The 19,169-nt window shown below is 40.4% G+C and overlaps 2 protein-coding genes across 6 annotated transcripts in view; one reads left to right on the top strand and one right to left on the bottom strand.

Moving 5' to 3' along the window:
- Positions 1-678, bottom strand: part of RABGAP1L (RAB GTPase activating protein 1 like) — a 244,643-nt gene extending 243,965 nt beyond the window's left edge. Inside the window, exon 1 of one of the 2 annotated variants that reach the window (XM_075182154.1) lies at positions 469-667. The gene's annotated coding sequence lies outside the window, so the exon portion shown is untranslated. Of the gene's footprint in view, positions 1-468 lie in introns of both variants that reach the window. The other variant, XM_075182155.1, reaches the window with a different exon arrangement.
- A 16,993-nt stretch (positions 679-17,671) lies between these two features.
- RC3H1 (ring finger and CCCH-type domains 1) overlaps positions 17,672-19,169 on the top strand; it is a 59,237-nt gene continuing 57,739 nt past the window's right edge. For all 4 annotated transcript variants that reach the window (XM_075182166.1, XM_075182168.1, XM_075182169.1 and 1 more), the window contains exon 1: positions 17,672-17,785. The gene's annotated coding sequence lies outside the window, so the exon portion shown is untranslated. The remainder of the gene's footprint in view (positions 17,786-19,169) is intronic.

A 19,169-nucleotide genomic window follows, 5' to 3' on the forward strand; every position in this document is an offset into this window, starting at 1 on the left:
AAACAATCAGAAGGCAAAATGCTACTATACTGCTATGGTATCTGTATTATGTCAAACCTCTACCACTGCTACAAGCATGTTCTGCAATGTTACTGCCAGGGGGACATGTGGCAAATTAAAGCAGAAAACCCTTTGTTGTCAGAGGAGTAGCAGGTGTGGAGGTCTGCACTTGCCTGGCAATGTATAAAGTGTCTCTGCCCCGCACCCTAGTACCAGCCTAACTCTTGCTGCCAGAGTGGCACTGATTCTGTCATCAGCCTGGCACAGATGTTAGGGATACTGAGGCAGTGACAGGAGGGAGGAGGGGGGCACTTATCCCAGGTCGGCTGGTGCAACCAGAGGAGCAGAGAGAGAACTGCGCCAGGACAAACATGGAATACACCCTAGGAGGTGGTGGGATAGGGGCATCACCATGGCACCTACCTCCCCGTTACACAGAGACCCCCCCTCCTCCTGTATCCCCCTTACCGAGAGGAGCTTCCCTTTCACGTCCGCAGCTGGGCTGCCCTCCACAGAGGGTCCTCCTCCCCTGTCACGCCTTTTCTCTCTCTCTCTTCGTGCCGTCCCGGTTGACTTTCTCTCCCTTCCCCTCCCGGTACCAGTTACTATGTCCCCCACCTCCCTCTCTACTCCTTCTCTCTCGTTCTTCCCGTGTGTGGCGCGGGCACGGTGTGAGCGCGCGCCCCCGACACACGTCAGCGGAGGAAGCGCGCGAGCACGCGCAGCGGGGTGGTGGTGTTTGGGAGCGCGCATGGCCGGCTCATGTTAGTCCAGTGACTGTCACTGATTTACTTACTGCCGGCTCTCAGGAGTTACCAAAGAGGCATAGTGCCAAACCTCTTTGACATTAGACATGCTGCTAACATTTGGGTCCTCATATTTTTATTTTTAAATAAAAAAAATAAAAACTGGGACATCCATGTGACCTGAAGTTTGCTGTAAAATGTACCTCATACTTCCTCTTAAGCTAGGTACACACTACACAGTTTTCATCCAATAATCGGCTAAATCAGCCGACATACGACCGCTCGTTCTAAAGTCGGGTCAGTGTGTGCAGTGACACAATGGTCGAAAGTCTGCCCAAATGGACGATTGTTGCCTCATTTGGTTGGTCGTACCGTTTAATATTTTCGTTCCAATCTCGTTTCCATTGTGTAGTGTGTATAAACTTCCGACCGATCCACAACAGTGAGTACGAAATTACAGTCATTTCTCACGCCAACATGGCTGTAAAAAGTCGCTAAAGGGACGTCCGCTCTTCCCTTTATCGTTCTAAACAAGGCTAGTGTGTATGCAGTCCATGGACCGATCGATCGGAACATCGATCGCATGTAAAATCGAACGGCATAAAAAGTTGGTGGAAAATTCTGTAGTGTGTACCCAGCTTAAGCATACATCCCAACGATCCTGATTTAGGAAAGACAGGGGACTGCAACAATTTCCAGGAAATTCGGAGGTATGTTCCCGCTCACCATGGTGGGTCGATTTTGCATCCACTTGCCGCTGGTGAGCGCAGCCATTCAAAAGGTGTTTTGAAGGTGGGGGTTTGGGGCAACCTAGCGCATCTGCATGTGGCACACTTTGTCCCGACTTGGACAAGGGCCAGCGCTGGCATTTTTAGCACCCCTTCCTGCTGGAAGTTTGTGTATGCATAATAAAGCTCCTTTGATTGCAAACACAATCATTTACATATTGGATGGGCAGAACGGTGGTTTTCTGTTTTGCACATAAGTGGTTAGCACTTCTGCCTCACAGCGCTGGGGTCATGAGTTCAATTCCCAACCATGGCCTTATCTGTTTGGAGTTTATATGTTCTCCCTGTGTTTGACCATGGCCTTATCTGTGTGGAGTTTGTATGTTCTCCCTGTGTTTGTGTGGGTTTCCTCCGGGTGCTCCAGTTTCCTCCCACACTCCAAAAACATACTGGTAGGTTAATTGGCTGCTATCAAAATTGACCGTAGTCTCTCTCTCTCCTTCTCTCTCTGTCTGTGTGTGTATATTAGGGAATTTAGATTGTAAGCTCCAATGGGGCAGGGACTGATGTGAATGAGTTCTCTGTACAGCGCTGCGTAATCAGTGGCGCTATATAAATAAATGGTGGTGATGATGATAAATGTTTCCACATGTTTGGTTTCAACAAGATGACAACTTGCTGTTTTGTCACATGTTTAAAAACACAGATTCATCTTCCGGTACCACATTGAGTACTGACATCCCTACAATCTTCATGTAACCATTTCATATGGAATAGAAGGAAACCTAGACTAAGTAAAGCCTTACTTTATAAGCCCAAGGAATCCGAAGGCCTTGGTCTCCCACTAATACACAATTACTAGCTAGGCACTCAACTCAGTTACATTATCTCCTAGCACATCAACCGGGACTCAAGATGTGGGTAGATATATAAAATGCCTTAACCCCAAATATACTTTTAAATCACCTGCTGTAGCTCCCTAGGAATTGTAGGCCTGCCTAGACCTACACATGCCCTTCTATCTATTTCACTCTATCCACCTGGGATATAGTGAATAGTCATCACAATTTAGCCCCCTATCCATCCCCCCTGACACCAATCCAGACCCATCCACTGTTTTCCTCCAGGTCACTCAGACTTAGGGCTAGATTTACTAAGCTGCGGGTTTGAAAAAGTGGGGATGTTGCCTATAGCAACCAATCAGATTCTAGCTTTCATTTATTTAGTACCTTCTACAACATGACAGCTAGAATCTGATTGGTTGCTATAGGCAACATCCCCACTTTTTCAAACCCGCAGCTTAGTAAATCTAGCCCTTAGTCTCCCACTGGTGGAAAACACACAAAATTGACTGATTTCTCCACATCATGGGTGAATCAGCCCCTGCAGCCTACGAAGTTATACGCACCACATGTCACCCTACTCCCTCAACACATTTCCAATACCTTCAAATCCAAGGTTTCATACAGTCTCAATCTCGGACCAAAAAACGTTGCCCCTTTTTTCTATTCAAACACAAATGCACATACTCAGCCGGCCGTAGGGGGAATATTTCACTTATGTACTGTTCAATCACAACCACATCTGACCAATCTCTCGCATCTCATGAAGAGGCTTGGGAACGTGACCTTGGGATCTCCCTGGACAGCGAGGAATCGTCCGTCATTCGTGCTCCAACAGCCAAGGTCCCCATCACTGCAGGTATTCAAGAGAATTGATATAAAATCTACACTCGTTGGTTTATGATTCCAGACAAACTCCACTGTATGTACCCCTCAGTGACGGACCGCTGCTGGGGGCTATGCTCATTCATATTTGGTGGGAATGTCCAGTAATTTGGGATTTCTGTTACCTCACCCTTGATGTCATTCACCAGACCACAAGAGTATGAGTCCCCAGGACATCCCTACAGATTTTACTTAATAAACCAATCCCTGGTCTTAGCAAACCCACTGATCACTTAATCGCACATATTTGTCAGGCAGATAAATTGCTCATTGCCCGAACTTGGAAACAACCCGTGCCCCCCTCCAGACCTGAGCTGCTTAATCACATATGGTACATTTCCTCCATGGAACACATTACTGCCTTTCTGAACAACACTGTACCTAAATATCAGACAGTGTGGACGTCCTGGTTCCACACACACCACTCTCCAGTTCCTGGGTATGTTTGACTAAGACACTTGCATCTAACTACTGTGATCCTCGTTCAATGGTTATAACACCTTTACTTTACAATGCCTAGTTGTCATACTGCAATATTGGGGTTTTGTCTTTGGACTGTCCGTTTGCCTTCTCTTTTTGAAGAAATGTGTCTTTGTATTTTTATACGGTTTGAAAATAAAAAGTGTGGCCGGCATGCATTGCCCTCTCCATATCTACAAATATTAATGATTTCAAATTATGGACAGAGTGTGAGCAGGAGTACTGCAAGTGACAGTACATTACCCAGTAGGCGACATGGTCAGACTAGAAACTAGACAGGGGCATGTCACACCCCATCCGGGTGTGTTTTCAGCACTCAGAAGCGCTGGGCTATCTCAGCCACTCCGCCCCTCCACAAAAAAAATACCCTTTTCAGTGCTGGGCTTAACTGCCACTGGTACACGTGGCCTTGAAGGTGTATCACAAAGTGGGACATATCTCCCAACTGCCCCTGAAACAAGACAAAATCTGTATAATCATGATATCGTGACTGTCCCTGCAATTCGGGACAATTGGGAGGTATGCTTTTCTACGACAGCATCAACATCTGGGGGGTAAATGTGTCAAGCTGAGAGTTTTCCGGCGTGTTTGAAAAACCAATCGGATTCTAGCTATCATTTATTTAGTACATTCTACAAAATGATAACTAGAATCTGATTGGTTTGCTATAGGCAACATCTCCATTTTTTAAACCCGGCAGAAAACTCTCAGCTTGATACATTTACCCCCTGATCTCATCACTTATATTTGATACGTTCCAATATAATCAATGTTTGTTAGTAAAGTTGTGTAATAGAAGGCATAACGTGCCCCAATTTTAAATTAGTATGGATATTAAGTCATGTAAGTTATCTGTGACCTGTATAAAAACACACTGCCAACAGTCTCATCCTGTAGGCCAAGTGCTGTAAATAATGTTGTTATTATTATTGTTTATATAGCACCGATCAAATTATGCAGCGCTGTACAGATATTATATATAATTCACATCAGTCCCTGCCTCATTGGAGTTTAAATTTTAAATCCGTAACACACCTATAAACACAATAGAAGGTCCATTTTGTCAGAAGCCAATTATCCATACTTGCCATCCTTTGCATAGTTAATTCCAGGAGATCCCGGGCGGGAGGCGGTGGGGTGCGGTCAATCGCATCATTTTGGCCCCACCCCTGCAACAAAAACTTCATTTTGTCGCGGGGGGTGAGGCCCAAATTTATTTGCATTATGGCAAATAAATTCCAGTATGCGGGATACTTGCCTGCTCTCCCGAGAGTCTCCCGGACATTCCAGGAGAGTTGGCAAGTATGAATTAATCTAGCAGTATTTTTGTAATGGCAAGAGGAAAGTACCTTTAAGAATCTCATGAAAACATGGGGGACTTACAAACTCCATTGTGCTTCCCTATATCTGTATAAACAGTGGGTTCTGATGTCAATGAATCAGTGAATTCTGTTATTATTATTTCAATGTTCATTGGGAAAATTTGTTTATTATAAGAAACAATGCTCCCCTAGTGTAAATTATTATGAATCTTAGAAGTCACCTTGGATTTATTTGAACTGTTTGTAAGCACTTCTGTTGAGTCTGATGTACAGGTAAGTATGGATAAATATGTCCATTTGCTGAAATAAAAACATTTGTTTTGTTTCTACATTTATATTAGCTATTTCTGTGTATTATGCAGCGTTTTCTTGATTTGTAGTATTTATAGCTGTGTTTTATAATAATTTATATTGAGAAGTCTGCTAGGTTCAAGAGCGTGTCTATGGGTAGATGAGAGAGAGTGTTTTTTGTTTGCATTATTATTATCAGAGATTTGTAAGGCGTCACAGTGCTCTGCAGTAGGGAAAACAGGACATACAAGGTAGACAAAATAAATGCACACATCAAAACAAAGGTATAGAGGGCCCTGCTCATGAGAGAGGTTACATTCTAAGTGGAAAAGGGCACACTGAAACAAGAGGATCAAGGTTCACAGTGGAGATTGTTAATGTTGTCAGGGTGCATTAGTAGTATCATCAGGGATAAGGTAAGCTCTAATAAACAGATGGGTTTTCAAAGAGCATATAAAGATTTGAATCCAGTAGTAAAGTCTGATCGAAAAGTTGGCAAGTATGGTATAATGCGATACACTCATTATTGTACATTATACATAACAGATGACATTAAAAAACAGACAAAAAAAACAAAACATGAATTTCAACAATTCCTTGGAATCATAATTTAAAAAAAAAAGTCTTCGTTAGCACATAATTATTTATTTATAAGGCGTCACTGATTCCATAGCGCCAGACAAACATACAAATCCAGATCAGACATAAGTAAGACAGATGAGTGTGAGCGATGCTGGGTGGACTCACAGAGTGTAGTAAAGGTCATCGCAGGATATATGAGGGAGTCAGACAGTAGACAGACACGATGTAATAGATAGAGAGAACCCTGTCAACGAGAGCTTACATTCTATACACATATTGTTAATATCTCCATAATTATCGTATAACTATGGTATGGAACACCCAATTTGTACAAAGCACATACTAGATAACATTACCAAACCTTAAATTTCATCAAATGTGTAAAATTGTGATTTTATATTATCATTTATACACATATAATAATATTCACAGTATCTTTATATGAATGTGGATGAGTAGAACTGAATACTAAGGACCAAATGGGACAGACTCCAGTCAGACAACACCAATTCCACAATATATTTACTGCTGAATGGGAGGATGATTGTATTTGGCTTTTGTTAACTAAGTAAAGCATATTACTATAACCCCCCCCCCCCCACATAACTGTTTATGTGATAGTACCTTTAGTGTTTCTTTTTAATAGTCACACATCTTTTTTGTCACATATATTGGAAATGCTCAGTTTATTGTAACTTACTTGTAATTTTATTGAATTTTGCTGGTTCAAGAACCTCAAACTTAGTATCCAACCGACAAGTCCAAGGGCTACATTTACTAAGCTGCGGGTTTAAAAAAGTGGGGATGTTGCCTATAGCAACCAATCAGATTCTAGCTTTTATTTATTTAGTACCTTCTACAAAATGACAGCTAGAATCTGATTGGTTGCTATAGGCAACATCCCCACTTTTTCAAACCCGCAGCTTAGTAAATCTAGCACCAAATCTGTGATGTGAAATTCAAGTTTGCAGCTCACAGTTAAAAAAAATAAACCATTTGAGCCTAAAGGCTTACATTTTATACTATATTTAACATTTTAATTCAAACAACAAGCATTACTGTGTCAGAGTTCGAATTTGAGTGTAAAACCATTACAAATACTATAGCATGTAGCCACTTAAGCTAGAATTTGGTTGAACCTTTTCGCCTTTGAAAGCAGAAGCTGAAAGCCCCTGGGCCTAAATGTAAAATTTAATTTGGTGTCCACTCATTTCCCTCATCAATAAGGCTGGGAACACACTATACAAAATTTCTCCCGAAGCGTTACCCTTAATGATTTTATGAACGATTACAAAAAAGAAAAAGTCCCAATCAGCATGCCTATTCATGTGTACAAAATAAACACATTATATACGATTTACACTCCGATCTGTGCTCTTCATCTGTCATAACCATCAGCTTAAAAAGATGGTGACTCTGCACACTCCATAGAGATCTATGGACCCTGCTGGTCCTGAGTACATACAAACTGCAGAAGTGGAACGACATTGTTCCATCGCTGAACGTCATTTTTAATCTGGTTTAAAAACTAAATGAAACAATACAATGTGCTTTGGCACAATCATTGTTTATCGTTGCAGCATACACACTAATGTGATATCTGGCCAAACGGCCATTTATCGCCTGATAATCGTCCGAAAACATTTTAATGTGTACCCAGCCTTACAATACACCCCATACATATCACACCTAGTTCATCCACAGATATTTCACCCACCCTACCATGTCTGGATTTGTGACAAGGTCACACAGGCCCATACATTGGGTGTCAGCGAAGTAGGTGTGACACTCTTAATATGTGCACCAATTTAATATTGTACATTTATAATTTATTTTTTTGCATTTTACAATCATTTATTCACAAGATTGATAAGGGCTATATCATTGCTATTTCTTTATTTTATAGACATATAACTCAGTAGGGGTTGAATTTATGGAGACCTTCGGTTTATTATGAGAGGAAGCTATGGGGCAGCACAAGAATGGTTAATTTGGCCCTGCACACGACCAACCTACCTGCATCTGCCCCTTGATTCTTTTCTGATGTCCCGTGCTTGCTCGCCCTAAGCTAGTGTAGCATAAAGAAGCCGCAGCTTTGGAACTGTTTGAAAATAAGGGTGCATTATTATCGTGCTTATTGGTTTTTGCATAGAACAAGGTATTTAGTTGAAATTATTAAGCAAATACAGATTTGTGCCACTTTCAAGTTGTTTCAAGTCAGTTTGCAGAGCTGACAAGCCTAGAGGGACAAGCAGCATCAGGGGCCTGATTCATTTAGGGGCGTATTCAATTGTTAGCGTTAACGCTAACAAATGAGCGCTCAAAAAATATTACCGTTAATACGGTAATTACTCGCGGAATTTCTGAAATTCTGCGAGTAAACTACCGTATTAACGCTTTTCCCGCGCAATATTACCATATAAACGGTAATATTTTTTGAGCGCTCATTTTTCAGCGTTAACGCTGACAATTGAATACGCTCCTAAGGGTCTTAACTTAAGAAACTTCTTATTTAGGTCTCCTGGACAAAACCATGTTACAATGCAAGGGGTGCAAATTAGTATTCTGTTTTGCACATAAGTTAAATACTGGCTGTTTTTTCATGTAGCACACAAATATCAACTTTAAATTTCAGTGTACAAATAAGCTATCAAGTATTTGTGTGCTACATGAAAAAACAGTCAGTATTTAACTTATGTGCAAAACAGAATACTAATTTCCTCCCCTTGCATTGTAACATGTTTTTTTCCAGGGGACTTAAATAAGAAGTTTCTTAAGTTAGTATCCTTAATGAATCAGGCCCCAGGAACTTTTCTAGTCCCATAAAATAAAATCTTATTTTTTGTAGACTGGGTGCATAGTCCAGTATATCAATGTAATTAACAGTGAATAATATGCATTAACCCCATGCAAAATTAGCTCAGTATACATTCTGCCACACAAATCCATGTGCTATTCCAAATAGTCATTTCAGTCTTGGATAGAAGCTGGAATGGGGTGCAAGCAATTCACACTATTACCTGTACAAAAACTTGCACACACCACTGTACAGCTGAGCACAAGGAAGCAGTATTTCTCCAGCAAGGCTTTCCTGTGAAGCCCTGCACAGTGGTGGCAATAGAGGTAGGGGTAAATTATCTAGCATATGATACTTTAAATTAAATTAAATGTAGTTGTATGTACGTTTAGTGGTTCCTTTAATGTTTTAACCTTTAACTTGAAACAACTATTTTTTTTCAGTATTCTTGCTGATGATGTAGACCTAATCTAGACCTATTCAGTCTGCGCTTCTAATGGATGGAAAAGAATAAAAATAGTTCACTGTTTATTGTGATGTAACTTCCCAGTCTCCAGCAATTTCTTGGCAGGCAATATACCTTGGGCTGGAACTGGCAGCAACTCCCTTCTGTTTCACTGACTTGCAGGCTCAGAATGCCAAGTGACCACCATATTCTCTCTGCCAAGTATAGGACAACAGCGATATTACAAGGAGAGAACACCGACCCCTTCCTCATATATTTACTGTAAATGGCTGCTGTGTGGTTTATAAAAAGATGTCCCATAGATTGTAAACTTGCGAGCAGGGCCTTCTCACCTCTTTGTCCGTTTTACCCAGTTTGTTTATTAGTTTACTATGTTTGTCCCCAATTGTAAAGCGCTACGGAATATGTTGGAGCTATATAAATAAATGATGATGATGGTGATTTATGTTAATAAAAGCAGTGACCTTACTAGCTGCGGTGTAATGAGGGATTGTACACAAGACAACAATATGCCTTGCATCTGTGTATTCATCATCATCATCATCATCATCATTTATTTATATAGCGCCACTAATTCTGCAGCGCTGTACTCACATCAGTCCCTGCCCCATTGGGGCTTACAGTCTAAATTCCCTAACACAATTCCCGACCATGGCCTTATTTGTGTGGAGTTTGTATGTTCTCCCCGTGTTTGCGTGGGTTTTCTCCGGGTGCTCCGGTTTCCTCCCACACTCCAAAAACATACTGGTAGGTTAATTGGCTGCTAACAAATTGACCCTAGTCTGTCTGTCTGTCTGTGTGTTGTGGAATTTAGACTGTAAGCCCCAATGGGGCAGGAACTGATGTGAGTTCTCTGTACAGTGCTGCGGAATTAGTGGCACTATATAAATAAATGGTAATAATAATAATATTGGTGTGATATAAAACTTTGAAATAGGCTATGAAGCACCATATAAAACTGTCAATAAGTTCTCACCAGTCCCGATGGATAAAGGCCTGGCTCTGGCGTTTCTCTGAATAACATTGTAATCTGCAGCCACCAGAATATACAGTATAGCCATGGCAGCTTTCAAGTTTCAATATGTGCTGTCTGGATGAATAGAGCTAATGAATATTTACCCTTATGAGCTACCTCCTATCTACTTGCTAGGTTTGGTCTAGTTGTGTCTTCTAATGTAGTTGCTTTCTCTTATATCTCTTCTTGTATTGATTTTTACTGATTATATTGTTTATCTTGACCCTTACTTATTTCTATATTGTTTGGTTTATATTTTGTTGATTGTTTCTAAATACTATGACGATACAACTCAGTTCTTCAATGGGTTTCGCTGCATAAGTGGCAGTTTCATCTGAACGAACTTGTAATTTAGGACAACTCCACACTAACTGGTAAGACAATCAGAAGCATTATGCCATTTAGGGGAAAGGTCAGCTCGGTTTGAGTTTAATTTACAGAACTGGATGGTAGATTAGTGTGTCCTATGAAGAACATATAATTAAGTTATACAGACTGCAAAGTGGATGGAAACTAATTTGAGGGCCGTGAGAGCCAGACAACATAGTTCAGGGATCCACGTCAGCACCCGAACAGGCTTTGCTACTTAGTTTAAATCTATTTATTGTGTAGATAAAGACACAAAACTGATAATATAACCATGCCATTGTTGTCATAAAAACAAGTATAGAGATTTAGTTACATATATCCAGTGTACATAAATACAGTGATAGAGAATTTTTGTATTTTTTGGAACTAGCGTCCTGGATTATGGAAAACACAGTAAAGAAGAGTCTGAGAAAGAATCCCCAGAGCAGAAAAGAGGTAGGTAAGAGTATTTGGAAAGTAAGCAATACAAAGTAATAAGAAAGTGTTAGGCTGCTGGCCTGATCACCAACCCACAGAACTAGATGACGGAGATCTTCGCCTATAGCAGCCCCCTTTCCCTTAGAGCTTGACGCGCTCAACGGTACTCGGATGCCCCCAGGACTTAGCTCCAAGTGCAGTATGGGTTGGTAATACAGGACCACACCGGCTGGCCAGGAGACTGGTAGAAGGCAGCGGGTAGTCAAACGATAGCCAAGGTCAAGGGTCACAGGCAAGCAGGGTAATCGATAAACACGCCAGAGGTCGGGGTCACAGGCACGGAAGCAAGGTCCAAGGTACAGGCAAGAAGTGTCAGGGTCACAAGCAAAACAGGCAGAGTCCAATAATCCAAGCAGGGGTCATACACAGGGAATCAAACAGAGTATCCACAGGACAGGGAGTAGCAAATAGCAGCAGGTCAGCAAGACTGGGCAGAAACGTTATAACCGACAGTGAGGCTTCAAACCTCACTGCCTTAAATACTCCAGTCAGCCAATCAGAGCTTAGCTCTGAAATTACCCACAGCCCCAGCTAAATTAATTGATAGGCTGATTAATTAGCCCACAGACTAGTGGATACAATGCGGTCGCGCCTGGCTTTCCTATCTTACCAGGACGCGGCGCCAGGGAGATTAGCGTCCGACCGGGGTCTTCAGCGGAAATGACGTCCTGGTCACCACCTTGACGCTAGAAGGCACAGGAAGTGAGCCGCGGCTCGTAACAGAAAGTATATAGAAAGAGAAAAGCTGTATCCTTTCAAGTCTGGGAGCCCATAGTGTGTATAAAGTGATCTACGAGAAGGACTGAGTTTACTTATTATCCGTACCAATTAAGCACTCCATGATTCAAAATACAAAATAATATATTTTCCCCATTGATAAGAGATTAGTCACCAATGGCAGAAAAGATTCAGGGGTATATTTAATAAACTGCAGGTTTGAAAAAGTGGAGATTTTGCCTATAGCAACCAATCAGATTGTAGTTGTCACTTTGTAGAATGCACTAAATAAATGATAACTACAATCTGATTGGTTGCTATAGGCAACACCTCCACTTTTTCAAATCCGCAGTTTAGTAAATATACCCCTCAGTGTTTCTTGAACTCATACCAGGTGGTTTGTTTCCGATGGCATACAATTGCAAGTCTTTATCAATGTCTTATGAAAAATTAGTCATCTAAAAGATATATGATCCTGAGTCATGTTAAGGACTGCATATTTTGGAAAACACTGAAAAAAAATCTGTGCCCATAGTCAAGGGAGGGCAGGCAAATTTTAGCCTGGGGGGCAAGACTCGATTTTTAAAGGATCAAAAATGCAGGTGTCCCAGTGACCCAACCCAAAGTAGCCCACTATGGGACTGGCAAGAGGGGCAGAAGCGAGCAGGATAGCCGAGGGACAGGCAAAAGGTCAGGGCAACTAGCAAATATGTGTAATTCAGAAACAGGTCAAGGGCACAGGAGTTCAAGTGGAGTACAGAGGCAAGCCAAAGGGTCACAACAGGGAATCAATCCAAGGTAGCAGAAGAAAACACTGAAACAGGGGAGCTGGTCAGCAATGTTTGAAGGGACAGAAAACGCTATAACTGGCAGCCCTCCCTGCCTTAAATACCTATGAGAACCAATCAGAGGAGAGGGGACACAACAGGAATAATCAACCTCAGGCTGCCTCTCTATGCCGGAACGCGCCACTAACAAGCAGAGTGTGCCAGCCATTGCCTAGAAGACGGCAATGACAAGAGCGGAAGTGACGTCCCGATCGTCATGGTGACGACCGGGATATATCCTGGGTGTAAACAATGAGTTGCGGTGGCTTGGGGCACCGTTGCACGTAACACTGAGTAGCAGATGCGTCGGCTTGACAACAGACACACCCTTCGTGACACCTCCACCCAAGTTGCAAGCATGTACAACAACCTTTTATTTTATATGTTACAAATGCAATTCCTATGAAGCACCATTTCAACTTGAATAACCAAGCTTATACAGCAGGAACAACTTCCCGACGTGTGTACTGTTTTGTTTTCTTTTCATCTTTGTCACAACACACTTGACAAATTGTAATCCATGGCTGTGTGACTACTAAAGTCTCAATAAGTATCTGTGAATCATTCTCAAACCCCTAATTACAAACAGTGCGCTGGTTCGGATCTTTGTCGTAATCATCATCTGCTACTTCCACCTGCCAGATACCACCCGCAAATAAAAACAATTTTTCAGCTTTCTCTGTGACTATGTCCAAGTCTGAATCCATGCGCAATTGCTTGAAAACGTCCTTACTGTACATTGCCTACGTTAGAACACCCCTTCCCTCCATCGTCATGCCTCTGCCGGCGTAAAGATTAGTAAGTGCCAAAAAGTGACAGGTCTGAATAGCCGCAGTTGCATACCTTCACTTTCTGAACATGCGCAGTGCTAAAAAAAAGCCAAAACAGGCGTAGGTCTAATTCTGAATCAGGCCCATAATGTCTATACCCAGGCTTTCAAAACAGTTGGAGAGAAGGTAATATCTGCACCCAGTCTTTTAGCCGGAGACAAATCTGGTATTAAGCATGTAGAGCTATAACTAGTGCTGTCTGATATGCAGAGCCATGTCCAATGCCAGTCTGATATGCAGAGCCATATCCGATGCCAGTCTGATATGCAGAGCCATGTCCGATGCCAGTCTGATATGCAGAGCCATGTCCGATGCCAGTCTGATATGCAGAGCCATGTCCGATATGCAGAGCCATATCCGATGCCAGTCTGATATGCAGAGCCATAAATGGTTGCCACTCTATTATGCTGACTCATACCAGTTTATAATGCAGATACATGCCTGGCGACCAGTCTAATATGTAGAGCCTTATTTAGTGTACAGTCAATTAAGCAGATCATTATCTGGTGACCATTCTATTATTTATTTGGTGCAATATCTAGATCCTTATCTGTATACTTACTGAGTCTTGCCCCCTTTCCTAATTCGTTGACATAAATCCTCCTGGTGCTCGGTTCTGCAACCTGAACTCCAGGATCCAATCAGAGTTCAGTGTAGGACAGGAACCAGAATCGCTCACAGCCAGTGATTGAACCAGCTGATAGCTGTCTGGGACAAGCAGGAAAAAAAATAGTGGAGTCAGAAGGGAGCTCAGGCAGAGGAAAATAATCAGCATGTCAAAGTATTGCCTGAGTCTATACCTATTACTGCCATTGTCTACACAGCAGATAAAAATAATGGATGGGAATTTTTTGCCCTTGTGTTTTTAATATCTTGGCAAAAACAAGTACATTGAGTTTTAATTTCTGTGTGTTTAGTGCCACTTTAAGTCCTGAGTAATGCTGTGCAGTAAATATAACTTATCCCATACATAATACAGTGGAAACACTAAAACTGATGGTGAGGAAGCGGATGTCGGGTGATGAGAACAAATCTGACAGATTGCAATGTTTCTGTTGCTCACAAGAGGGCAACATGAGCCTTGAGAACTAGCTCTAAAACAAGACACATGACAAATGCCCACTAAACTCATTTGCAGCTATTTATTTAAATGTCAAAGCAATTACCTCTTTCAACCATCATACAATTACGGTAATATGGACAGGTGAGACACAGCAGATATAGGATTATTATATTTCTAAGTTTCCCATAATTTTGAAGTGTAAAACCTGGACACATATATCCAGCAGTTTACGCAGACCTTAAATCCCACCCGTACTTCCTTGTAAATCTTAAATACGAGAAAACAGTTATAGGAATTTATTCTCACTTGTCCTATTAATCTAGGTTTCATCATTTGAATGAATCCCCTCATGTGGACAATAGGAAGTTATTTTTTGTGATCACCAGACAATAACACTCTACACTACAGAAAGGGTTAAGCTTTCCATTAATGGGGAGGTTTAATAAAATTAAATCATTTTATAGTACAGATTTCATTTTTAAACTGTATGTGTAGAACCCTGCTTGTTGATGTTTTGCAAAAGTGGATTAATGCGAAAGTAAGGACCACAGAATATTTCTTGGTGGTGTTCAGAAAAAATATACACATTTGCTTTTAGTACACTTTCTTGCAATTTCAATAAAAAAAAAAAGCACACTTTTTTTGCTCATTATGGGCAGTTTTACTATACTATGGAAGAAGGTATAAGCAAACTAATGGTATTTTCTGAAAATTCAAAGCATTCAGGATGAAAAGCAAGGTATAATTTGTGACTGCAATAAATAAATTACTTATATTAATGTTGGAATGTGACCAAAAAGTGCCAAAATAGGCTCAACACTGGGGGCGAGAAAAGCTTCAGCAGGGAAATTATTGCAAAAAAAATAAATACAGATTTTGGGTGGAAAATAAAGACTGTGATGGGAAACATAGGGGCCACACTTATCATGATAAACATCTTAGTAAATGGAAAGTGTGCATATATATTCAGAAATGCCCATTAGATAACAGTATAATGTACAACAGTGATGGGCAAACAGAATACCCTTAATTTCAAGAAAAACCTATATTGGCACCCCATAATCACTCATTCCAAAAAGTAGCCTACATACCCCATGATCCCCACTTGCCACAATGCCCCTCATCTCACATGTACTCCAAGCCCCCCATATGCCACTCAGACCTCCTCACTGGTGCACAAGATTGTTGAATTCTCCATGGAATGGCAGGTGGCAGTTAAGTGGCTCTCATATAACAAGTACCAACAGAATTGATATACTCATTAATTTAAATAATGTCAATAACAAAATATAGCATGGTACGCTTCACCTCTATAACCCCTACCCCCACACTTATTTGGGAGATGAATTATTGGCAATCTTAAACTACAACTATAGCAAAAGTTGGTGCAATTGCACCTTTAAGATGTCCCAAGATTGTCTGTAAATGCAGTGTGCCAGTGTCTAAGGCCCTGATCGTCTATCACACTATTTATAACGCTGCCAGCAATACACAGTGCTTTATATAACAGCTCTGTATTCATTTCAAGGCAAATATATATCTCTCTCTCTCTCTATATATATATATAGTTTTAAACAGCAGATGGAGAATATTATGCTATATCTATAGTTAGATATGAGATAGATACATGTGAGATAGATAAATATGAGAGAGATATGATAGATAGATACAAATTAGATAGATAGCTATTAGATAGATATATGATAAATATTATATAAATATGAGATAGATACATATATGATACATATGAGATAAATAGATATTAGATAGATACATATTAGTTACATAAATATGACAGTTACATACATATGAGATAGATATTAGATAGACAATTATGAGGGAGATACATATGAGATAGATAAATGATACATATGAGATAGATGATGCATATAAGATATATTGATATTAGATAGATATATGATACATATGAGATAGATAGATAGATATATACTAGATAGATGATACATATGAGATATATACTACCTAGATGGATGATACATATGAGATAGATAGATACATATTAGATAGATAGATAGATAGATAATGAGATATGTACATATGAGATAGGTAGAGAGATACATATGAGATAGATAGATATTAGATAGAGGATACATATGAGATAGATGGATGTTATATATGAGATAGATAGATATTAGATAGAGGATACATATGAGATAGATGGATGTTACATATGAGATAGATAGATATTAGATAGAGGATACATATGAGATAGACAGATGATACATATGAGATAGATAGATAGATTATTAGATAGAGGATACATATGAGATAGACAGATGATACATATGAGATAGATAGATATTACATAGATAGAGGATACATATGAGATTGATATTAGATAGATAATTATGAGGGAGATACATATGAGATAGATGATACATATGAGATAGATATTACATAGATGGATGATACATATGAGATAGATAGATGATAAATATAAGACAGATAGATATATATTACAAAGATGGATGAAACATATGAGATAGATATTACATAGATGATACATATGAGACAGATAGATATTACATAGACGATACATATGAGATAGATAAGATATTACATAGATAGATGATACATATGGGATAGATAGATATTACATATGTGATAGATATTAGATATATAATTATGAGGGAGATACATATGAGATAGATAGATGATGCATAAGAGATAGATATTACATAGATGGATGATACATATGAGATAGATAGATGATAAATATAAGACAGATATATAGATATTACATAGATAGATGATGCATATGAGATAGATGATAAATATAAGACAGATAGATATATATTACATAGATGGATGATACATATAACATAGATAGATGATAAATATAAGACAGATAGCTAGATATATATTACATAGATGGATGATACATATAACATAGATAGATGATAAATATAAGACAGATAGATATATATTACATAGATGGATGATACATATGAGATAGATATTACATAGATGATACATATGAGATAGATATTACATAGATGGATGATACATATAACATAGGTAGATGATAAATATAAGACAGATAGATAGAGCAGTCATTTGGTGAAGAAAACAAGATGAAGGGATGGGGATGGTACAGGACAGCCTGGGGGTGTTAGCAGAAGCCGTTTGAGAAGGAGGGGGGGGGTGAGGTCTGATTGGGGGAAGGGGGGTGAGGTCTGATTGGGGGGAGGGGACCGTGGAGGATTCTGGGAGCAGGAAGAAGAGCTGAGCAGCCGGAAGGACACGATGCTCCCCGCTCTCCGCCAGGCGAGCCCCCCGCCGGCAGCTCGAAATGCCCGGGACACGGACAGCTGAGACCCATCGCCGGTGAGTGGCGGCCCGTTCCCCGCGCGTCAGTGCCGGGGCGGGTGATTACTGTGCGCCGCGGCTTGGCGGCCTGCTCTGTGTGTGTGTGTGTGGGTTATGAGGGGGGTGTTAGTGCTGGATCCCGCTGGGGGGTGGGAGGTGATCGTCGCTCATGGTGGCCGAGGCTTAGGCCGCAGGCTGGCTCGGTGTTATGGAGCGGCCCCGGCTGGTTGCAGGTAGCGGAGGCCTGGAGCTGTGACTCGACACCTGCCCCGCCCAAACAACGCTGCCGTATCCATGTCTGACCCGGCTCTCTCTGGTCACAGACTGGTTATATAACTGGTCCTATGAGGGGCTGGGGTCACCCTACCCCTGTAGTGCGTCATATGCACATCACCCTATTGGCACTGTGTACCAGGCAACCCGGGGCTGCATGTAATGTCACACCAGTGGCTGCTCCTCAGTGCATGGACCTTATTATCTACAAATAGTCTGTCTAAGGTGACTGTTGTTACTGTACCTTTAGTTATAAAATGGATCTATTCATAATAATAAATAAGTTACTCATTTAATAGTTATGGAAATAGTTTCTCCCTCTTTCTCTGGTTTTTATTTATCATCTGCAACAAACTGTAAACAAAGCCCCTTTGTGTGCCCACTAACCTGTGTTGGACAACGTATATATTTATTGTTTTATATTATAGTTAAGAAATTTTGGTATAGTCAACAGTGACACCAAACATATATTGTTAACGACTTAGCTTCAAGCATTGCATAAGATGTCATTAAGGGTTCAGTTAGTTGTAGATGTTATATGTGGTTAATAAAAATATTCCTCAAGACTAAATGATCTTGCCAGTCTGAGAACTGGGCGCTATAACCTATGAATTGATCACCGTGTGTTAGTTGAATTCATTTTAAAAAGTGGTCGCCTTGCGTTTCAATTTTCAGATATATTTGACTATTTATCTTATCAGCGAACGCTTATTTTTGTCTGTTAGTGAACTAACTTGTAAAACCTGACTGGCAACATTTACAGTTGATGAGTGTTAATTTGTTAAAGGAAAGTTGAATGTGCAGGTTTAGGCTAGGTACCCACTGGTGGCGTTAGTTTTCTGATGCCAGTTAAAACGTGAATGAAAACGTATTTCAAGTGTTTTTCCTTTGCTTGTGGTTCACTGTAGTCTTCCACAATGTGCTTTTGGCACAGTAAACGCATGGATGGAGCAAGTTTCTGTCGCTAAGCTAGTAGTAGTAGTGGGTATAGTGATGGTATAAACTTTTAGTTTAAAAACAAAAAATGCTACCAATATGAGTGTTTTGGTATTTTAGAAATATTCCACCATCCTTTTAATATACATATAGGTACAGTGCTGCTAGAAAGTTTATGAACCCTTTAGCATTT

Source organism: Mixophyes fleayi, chromosome 8 (assembly GCF_038048845.1).
Source record: "Mixophyes fleayi isolate aMixFle1 chromosome 8, aMixFle1.hap1, whole genome shotgun sequence".
In the NCBI taxonomy this organism is placed as follows: domain Eukaryota; kingdom Metazoa; phylum Chordata; class Amphibia; order Anura; family Limnodynastidae; genus Mixophyes; species Mixophyes fleayi.